The 10,045-nt window shown below is 29.9% G+C and overlaps 1 protein-coding gene across 1 annotated transcript in view; it reads right to left on the reverse strand.

Annotated features, from left to right (window-relative positions):
* LOC105617841 overlaps positions 1–10,045 on the reverse strand; it is a 76,792-nt gene that overhangs the window by 14,299 nt on the left and 52,448 nt on the right. The window lies entirely within an intron of this gene.

Raw genomic sequence — 10,045 nt, forward strand, 5'->3', positions numbered from 1 at the left:
TTTTGTTTTGAAATAAATGCATTTTTGAACACAAACAAACGGACCGAACTAATTTGTACTCCCAATAAGAACATAAATCTCTTTTAAGAACTATAATAAGCTCCTTGACGTTTAAACATCGTAAAAATGACATGAATTCTTATATTTCTTATCACTCACACATACATATCATAAACTGACATCAAAAATACATCATTTTCGTGTTATTTTCGTGTTATTAACGGAATAAATGTATGACGTTATTAATACTAGTACGTCGACAATTGATCATTTATTCGACGTCATTAAACATGACATTGTAAAGATGTCATAAATAAATGATGTCATTATTATATCTTAAATAAGTCACATGACATCAATAATTTAAAATGATTAACTATCGATGTCAAAATAACGACAGCTTGTTACTCGGGTATAAGAATATGTAGTACTAATAAAAAATTCTAAAAAAATTTTAGAGTTCTATAAGAAGAAAACAAACAATTTTCTCGTTTTTCTGTAAAGTTGATAGTATTTGAGTAAAAAATTATATTTTTTAGTAATTAATATCTCATCGAAATTGCGAAATTTACAGTAGTACGGTACTTTTCGATTCAGTTTAGTCCGCTCTATCTACAAAAAAGAACTTGGCCAAAAATTGTGGGACACCCTGTATGTATATATACAGAGTATCTAATTCTTCGGAGTTCGTGAACATGTAGAGCGAACTAAACTGAAACGGAAAATTCTCTATCATTCTACAATTTTTGCAATAGTTAATAAGATATTAATTATTAAAAATTGCCAAATATTGGTCTTCAATAATTTTTTTCTCAAATACTATCATCATTTACAGAAAAACTGCAAGAGATAAAAATTGTTTATTTTCTTCTTATAGAATTTTAAGAATTTTTTCAGAATTTTTTATTAACTTTTTAGTATTGCATTTTCTTATTGGCAATTATTTTTATCAAAGTTGTGTTCGGAAACATCACCTGAGTGCTCCGTGTATCATCTTATCATGTATCTTATCCTTTTTATCATTGGATGAATAATAATAATAAGGATAAAACAATAGGAGCACTAAGAAGAACTTTTCGAATTATAAGGTTTTGAAAGTCACAGTACCGCTGGCATTTGCATTACCCAAGATGCCTAAAGGCCCAACTTCTTGAATGTTATACAGGGTCTTGTTCTTGATAACAGTTGTTAAAATCAAGATTATTGGAGGTTGTTTCTGTTATTTATACTGTTACGTAGAAATGAATTTTTAGTACAAAAATGAAAATAAGAGGAATAATCTCCAATAGCCTTGATCTTAACAAATATTGTCAAGGTTCTTCATAATCCTGAACAAGAAGTTTTAACCATCGTTTGGGCATCTTTTAAGTGTAACTTAAAAAGTATTTAATGAAAATAAACTTTATTATAGTATTTACAAAAGGTTTTGAAGACTGTTATAAGAATATGTAATAAATAAATGAGAGCGTTTCATTAAAAAAATTTTAGGTAACCTTGATTTGTCCTTAAGGACATCTCAAGATCATCAACATCTTTTCCCCTTGAAATCATAAAACTTTTATCCGAAATATTTTTGCTTTAAACTTACAGTTTTTGAAAAAATCGATTGGATAAATTAAAATGGTCTATCCTGTATACACATCACATGAAAAAAAAAAAGAAATCTTAAAAATAACCTTCTTTGTTAGACTTTCAAAGGTAAAAGGCCTAGTGATATAAACACAGAAAATTTCGATCAATCAAAAGCTCGAACAATTCGTACATATTAGCGATTGATCATTAATTAATGAATTATTATTGTCATTTTTTAATATATTTGATTGCCAATCTTTGGTATTAAAATTTTTATTGGCATTTTCATTATGGATGCGCCGGATATCTGAAAAGTATCATCCAGCACTTTTTTACTCCGATCGGATAGTCGGCTATCATTAACATCCGGGAATATATCTGGATTATTTTAAAAATAGAATGACGCGGTAGCGCCGATACTGTTGATATCGCTCCCCGAATACAGTTTTAATTGAATTTCTTGCACAATCTTTATTTTTTTTATCTCCAATCTTCAATATAATATTGAAAGTTTACATCATTGATGCAGGCTTCTATTCTTTTCAGCTATACTTCGTACACAATTCATCTTTTCTCTTTTTCTTTTCACGTTAGGAGATAAAAAAAATAAATTGTGCGAGAAATTCAGCTAAGGCTGCATTCGGGAAGCGATATCAACAGTATCAGTGTTACTCTATTTTTATCATTCATTAGACATAAAACAGGAATAGGATATAGAACACATTCCGAATTATACATAAAGCGCTTGATGCATCATTTGTCGAAGGATAAGATAATACATCATGCCGCCGACGAGATACTACTATTAAAGACCATCAATCCTGAGCAAATTTTCGTCCATACAAAAAGGGCGCATAGGTAAAGAACGCTGATATTATCAACAATTGATATAAATTTGCGATTATTAACATAAATATCCGATATTCGATAATTTTACAATCCGGTGCATTCATAATTTTCATGAGGAATAATTTTCCATACTCTACTCTTATTCCTATTTTCTCTCTTCATACACAGAGTATCTTATGATGGAGTGCTAGTCATTCGGAAAAACTAGAATGGAAATTATTAAATCGATTGGATGAACGCACTTAAAACTGTCCACGTTTTGCTTACATAGTTTAAATGTGTTAGTTCACCTGCGACGATTTCAAGATCGATCATAATATATGTCATAGCTACGTGTAAAAATAATGCGCATACGATATTTCAAGGACGATTTCCAGATATGTGGAACTATTCATTGTGTATCAATGATTGTATGCTATATCCCTACTGAAAAAAATCACGTCGCAAAGTTACATAACGAAATCATGTGAATTGAGACAAGTAAATCACGTAACAGATTTCAAATCACAGCACGAGATTTTTTTAAAATCACGTAATTTGAAAAGTCACATGATAATATGTTTTTTTCTATTTCTATCATTCAATTCTTTAAAATTAACTATAAAATTACATGGATGAAATTATTTCTAATATCATGTGATTTTTTTAATTATGTGATTTAAAAAGATCACGTACTGATTTGAAACAACTAGTTACGTAATTTACTTGTCTTAATTATGATTTCGTTATGTAATTTTATGACATGATTTTTTCAGTAGGAATATAGGAATATATTGTAGAGATCACTGCAGTTATTGTCAGCCTTATTGTTTATGGTCCATTATGCGAAGTCTTCAATAGGAGACATAGTGTGTATAGATCGTAAAACCTTAAGAGGATGCTGGAGTGGTCAAATTGAAACTTTGCAGTTTTATGTAAATCTCCGAATTTACTGAACGGAATAAAAAATTCTTTTACAGTAAGTAAACGCAAAATTTGCTGAAATAGACTCCATATTAAAATAAAAAAAGTTAAAAACTTACATTCTTTCAACTCGTAAAGCTGTCACCTGAGATGTCTCCTTAATAGATGTTTTCTTAATATAAAAGTTTTACAGTTCGTATAAACTAAACGACAGTGCACTAAGCATACTATATATACACGCGCACAAACAATACTGAGTTTATGAAATTAAGATTAAAAATTTCAAAAGAAAGATTTATAATATATCATTCTGCAAATGAGGTGTATACAAACATTAAGCGAAGACTCGGAATGATAAACAAAGTAATAATTGTGTCTAGCAGTGGGTATTCAATCTTGCAAGAGATAGCGTTGCAATATGTTAGATAAGGACAGATGAATGCGACACAACAATATACTTATAATAAATGAGTATATAAAGAAATGAATGAAAGATGTCACTATTATCGAATTTGAAATTGAAAAAATCTGTTGACTTCGATCAAGTTCGGTCCCTCGCTCCAATATCCCCCCCTTAAGTCATAAGAAATTGATTAATCATAGTCGAATATGCGAAAAATAATCAACTATGATTGATCAATTTTTTATTATAATACTTCAGACTTTATGATCGGTACGATTCCTATTATAGACTCCACATTATATAATAGTTTGGCAGTCAAATAACGATATATATGAATTTTATTACAATTATTTAAATTTTTGTTCTGAATAGCGTGTATGAATTTAAATATACAGTTTTAATTTTGCTTGTAATATTTTATATAAAAAGTATGATAATGAAATTGCAAGTTGTTTATAAAACATTGAGTTATCCTGCACTATTTTGTTTCATGAAACAATTTAAAAATTTATTGAAAAAAATATATTATGCAAAAAAACGATTAGTTACATTGATTGATCCAAGAATTCAGTAAGCAGGATTTCAGAAACAGATTATGAAGATGATACAATTAATTTAATACAAAAGCTTGTTGCTTAATTAAAAATTTATAATAAAATTAAAATAAATCTTAATAAAATTTATTTGAACACTAAAAATCGTATGGCCAAGTTTATTGGTATCTTCAATTTTAAAATTTGGTTTGAAAATTCTCCTCAATCTTTTATAGCTAATATAAACAATATTATTTTAACTAGAAATTTGTTATCATGTGCAAATATTAAAATTTATTCATTTCAAGAACTTTTACATTTGGAAACTAGACATTTAGAAATTTTTCAAACAGCCTTGAAAATTTATTTACTCCAAGCTGTTCTATGTCAGTGGAATGATTATTCTTTGCTATTGGCTATATTATTTCTAATAGAAGAAACAGATTGTCTTCCAAAAATATAAGAATTTTTTAAGAAGGTTTTTAAATAAAAAATTACATACTTATATTTTAAAAAAAAATGTTTAAATAAATGTAATAAGTAGAGCTACTAAATATAAGAATTAGGGATATTTCCGAACTCCAAAAGATCGCTTTTTCGAAACGGCGATTTTAAACCGATTTATTTTGTGAAAAATTTTCTTTAACTAAAAATGGTTGTCAACCGATTTCTTTATTGTAAGATTTTTTCGGAAGAAAAAGAAACTCATAGATTATGAATAATTCTTCGCTCGCCTCCTATGGGTGTCTATATACGACTTGATCTGACTGGTGCTTATCGATGCCTCTCAGTAACATGCATATTCATGTATTACTGCGCGTGTATCATTGTATGTGAGGTTTCCCGCGTCCATACTATGAAGTCATGCGGAAAAATTCATTACCAAATAAAATCAATCCTACAATTCATTCATCTTGATGTGCTGACCGTCTTAGTCACATACTGGGAATTTTTCTTTTTTTTATATATTTTCATAAAATCAAAAGAAAAAGCCAATTACAGTGATAATACGCTTTTGCATTATAATAGAACTTTCAGCTAATCTTAGTCTTATAATTAAAATCTTATAACGAAATCTTATAAACTTATAACTAATCTTAATCTATTGTATTTCTGATCTTAATTCTAATCAATCGTGTACTCACGCTATTATTCTATCCGCGGATACCACATCAGCATTCGTGTAATCTGAAAACCTGAGATATCAGTTACAACATATCGGCCTGACGCTAACACTTTACTCACAACATAAAGGACCTCTTAACTATATCTATACAACTGCCAACCTGGTATGTGTTGTTATTTTTCGAGATATATCGTAAGCTTTTTCGCGACTTGACTTCACAATTTCACGCAAGGCTTTTCGTAGTTCAATTAGGTTTCTATCGCTTTTGACCCGGTCATTTAAACTTAAGCGTAATGATCGTTTATCCTTCCTAGCTGATCTAATTCAAACAATCAGCTAAGAGTGCCTCCAGTAAAGCTCACTGCAAACAGTATTGTTAATTGTAAATTTGGCCCGATTAATTGCTTGGTTTATTGGGAGAATCGCTTAATTTTGCTAAGATAGACGTCAAGACTCAATTCAGTCTTTTGATCTGTCCGTTGGCACGAAATATCAGTGGCTATCAAAATGTGTTCAATGCCTTTTTCTTTTAAGCAGCTCTTAAAATCACTCGCTGTGAATGCTCTACCTCTATCATTTATAATTCGTCGCGGCTTAGTGTAATATCGGAAATATTTCTTTAAGTGTCTTATTTCACTAGAATTCGTGGTTTTATGGATATAATTTTTCTAAGAAGTCCGTAATGATCTATATAATAGATTTGAAACGGTAAATTTCTCCTTGGAATACTGTGTAAATATCCTTCCGACTTTCCATTTGATGCGAAATATTCGATACATTTAAAACAATTCTTTAGATAGTTTTTTACTTTTGCTTGGGGAACTAGTAAACTTGTAGTACTCGCCTGCTCCTATCAATATCGTCATGATACATACGTATAAAATTATTTTTCATACCTTCCAGTACGTATAAATTTGTTTTTTTTATTAATCTTTTATATGAGGTCATTCTTAAACTCGTATAGCTTTTCTTTCCAACCTGTTACGAATTTTACAGATTTTTATATCTTGATCCTGTTTTATAGATAACTTTTGTTCAAAACTGCATTCTAATATCAAAATGCTATTATATCGGCTTATGCACCATACATTTATCCGATGCACTACTTCATAATCGTAGAAACATTATTCATCGTGCTATTCTTGGATTGATATTTTGTTTGCTAAGGGTAAGAAACTATCGCAGTTTGTAACGATTTTAAATCGAATATCTGACAAGTAAATGGGAAACTTTTTAATCGCATATATGGCGGCTAAGCATTCTAATTCATAGTTAGAATATTTAGATTCTGCCAGTATCGTTCGATGGCTAAAATATGAGTTGAAAGTTTAGATCTCAGGGCATTCGTAAATCCAAATGGCATTCTTAAATATTCAAATTGTCCTAATAAAAGCCGTATATTTAACCGAGAATTTAGCCAACATGATGAAACCCATTTCGTAGATCTAGACAGCTAAATATTTTTTTCTCCTCTCGATCCAAATGGTCGTCTGTTAAAGACGTTGGAAATTGTCTTTAACCGTGATTTTATTTATTTCTCGATAATCGACGCATAATCTTAAATTATCATCTTTTTTCGAATCAGTATGATTGGACGCGTATGGAGAGGTACTTTTTTATTTACACCCTCTTTAGTTAAATTATCTAAGCTAATATTTAATTTTATTTTGTCAGCATGTGCCAATCGCGCGAAAATTCGGTTTTTCATGCTTTAAGCTCTCTGAGGCATCCTCCGATAAATCTTCTTTTTTATTTATTTGTCAAAAACGCATCTCGGTATAAGTTTTTTAAACCTGCCACCATTTTATACGAGGCGTTTGCGCAAATTTAAATCTAACTCATTAAGTGATTTGTGTGTAATGTGTTGAGATACTATCTCGATTATCAATTCTTGCCGATAATCGAGATATCCACCATGTTGTACAATTTCTCTCTCGAGAACAACGATAACGAAATAAAAGCTCTCTCTATCGCGATTTTTCCCTTTTATATGTATAAACAATTTTGTGCTATTAAAAGGTGTATTCAGCTCTTTCTTCATAACTGTCTCTGTTCTTGTTACTCATCCTGACTATTTCTGACATTAATGAGTAAGGATTCGCGTGACTCTGCAGATTCTACACGATTGGTCAATACAATCTAGTCAATACAATTCACTCGATGTGTTCAATCGCTGCTTCTTTGTCTTCTTCTCTTCTTCGATTTTTGTTGGCTGACACCGATGGAATTCCATTTCTTCATGTTGTTTCTCAGCACGATTCTTCAGTTTGATCAAATCAAATCGGCAGCGTCCTTGAAATTAGCTTCACCTCTAGTCGCGCAGTCATACGTCGGGTATCCTATCCCTAATATAGTCGATAATTTCTTTTGTGTTTATCAAGATGCGATTTGCCAGGATAATTTTGTCATAATAGTTGTGACTCGTTAAATGTTTCTCTGACCTGTTATGTTCGCTGCTCAAATTCCTTTCTCAGAGTCATTTTACTGGAACGGTGGTCAAACATTCGCTTCATCTCCTAGAGGAGATTCGTTGCACTTAAGGGAGTCTTTACATTTGAAAAATCTATTTTTTGTTGCTTTTTTGAAAACTTATAATCTAAGAAAGAATATCCCACAAAAACATTTTTTGGGAGAAACGAAAATTGTCTAAGATATACGAGATAAAATGATGTGGTATTCGATTAATTCACATAGCGCGCAACTAATTGCCATAATCGGCGCTTACTATTATACTCAACCTTTCGAGACTAGAACGTTCTAGAACGTTTCTAATAATGAATCATTAAATTCATTGATATGAGTCGTTAAATTCATTGAGAGGATACATTTGCTTCTAAACACATTCACTCCGTCAAAGTAGAAATCGCAAATTTTTTGACAGTTTGTATCTTTAATGAAGGTTACTATGAATATTCTTAAAATTATGGAGATAATACATAATTAGTAATAAGCATAATAGGCAGTTCAGCTTATATAATTTGGCTCTTTCGCACGATAAAGTCCATCTCAAGCATTCGGAGTATCCTGCGTCCACATACTCAAAGGATACAAGGATTGCTATTCGAAAGGAGAAAGCAACACAAAATGATGTAGAGAAAGGTGTCTTGTATGGTCCTAGAATATATAACTAATAATAAATTAAAACATTTTGACATATACACTGAGAAAAAAATTTACTGGAAGAAAGGAAATTTTAGTAAACGATATGTTTGCATGCAACTGTGAATGCATTTTTTTAAAGTAAGGAAATCTATTTATTTATTTGAAGAAAAGTATTTTCCTATTAAGAAAATTTATTAATTATGAAAAATATGCAAATACAATCAATATTTATCGAAATGTAATTTTTATTTTTTATAAATTAGTGATTTTTTTTATTTAATTTAGAAAAGCAATTTTTTGATTAAGTAAATAAAAGATTATTAAGTAAAATTTTTTCATTAATTGTAAGAAATATTTTATTTAATATAGTTAATATTTTAAAAAAAATAATCTTTATTTTTTATTGAGTAATGATTTTCTAATAATATTGTATTTTTAAAAATGATTCTTTTATTAAGCAAATCATTTCTAAGAAATAACTTCTAAGAAATATTTTCTACAATACAGTAAATATATATTACTTCATAGTTTATGTTATTTAAGAAATAATTGTTTTAAAAATGAAAATGATGAAATATTTATTGAAAAATAAGCAACGTTTTCGTAAATTAAAAAATTTTCAATTTAATATGTTTGAACATTTTGTAATAAATAAATAATAATTTCTAATATATAGATCTGATTTTCTTAAAGCCAATTAAAAGATTGATTATTATTAAAAAAGGGATTTAACTTCATATAAAAATACATATTTAAATTAAGAAAATTCAACAAAATTTGTTCACCTAAATAATTTTTTATTTAATGAATCTTTTTTTTCTTTTTTGGAAAATCAATCTTCTAGTTATTATAATTTATTTACTTATTTATTTATTTATTTTAATTATTGTACAATATGCAAGTGAAGGAATATACATGTGTTATCGCTCTAAGAAAAATAAAGGACCTCTGTGAAGTTGGCACCTCATTTTTCAAAAAATGAAATTTTGGTCGAAGTTCCGAATGCACTCCGAAGAGTTCTGGAGTTCCTGCCCAAAATTAAGAAGTTCCGGCGAATTAATATAAAAAAAAAACAATTAAAAATTTGGAGTGCTAACTTCACCAAACGAAGAACGAAAAATCACGATATCTTCTAAACCATTAAACCTAGGGCCTTAAATAACTTTCGTTAGAACTCGCGGGGTGCTACCTAAAACTGTCGACAGAATTGCCAGAACTTTAAAAAAATTTTCACCCTTCGGATATTAGAAATTTTCGATTCGACGAATGAAAAATCGCGATATCTCTTAAACCGTTGATCCTAGCGCTTTGAGTTAATAACGTGTGTGTGTGTGTGTGTGTGTGTGTGTGTGTGTGTGTGTGTGTGTGTGTGTGTGTGTGTGTGTGTGTGTGTGTGTGTGTGTGTGTGTGTGTGTGTGTGTGTGTGTGTGTGTGTGTGTGTGTGTGTGTGTGTGTGTGTGTGTGTGTGTGTGTGTGTGTGTGTGTGTCGGTGGTGTGTCGTGTCGTGTGGTCGGTGTATGTGGTGTGGTGTGGTGGTTTGGGTGGGTAGGTAGTTNT

Source organism: Atta cephalotes (assembly GCF_000143395.1).
Source record: "Atta cephalotes unplaced genomic scaffold scaffold00014, whole genome shotgun sequence".
Taxonomy (NCBI): domain Eukaryota; kingdom Metazoa; phylum Arthropoda; class Insecta; order Hymenoptera; family Formicidae; genus Atta; species Atta cephalotes.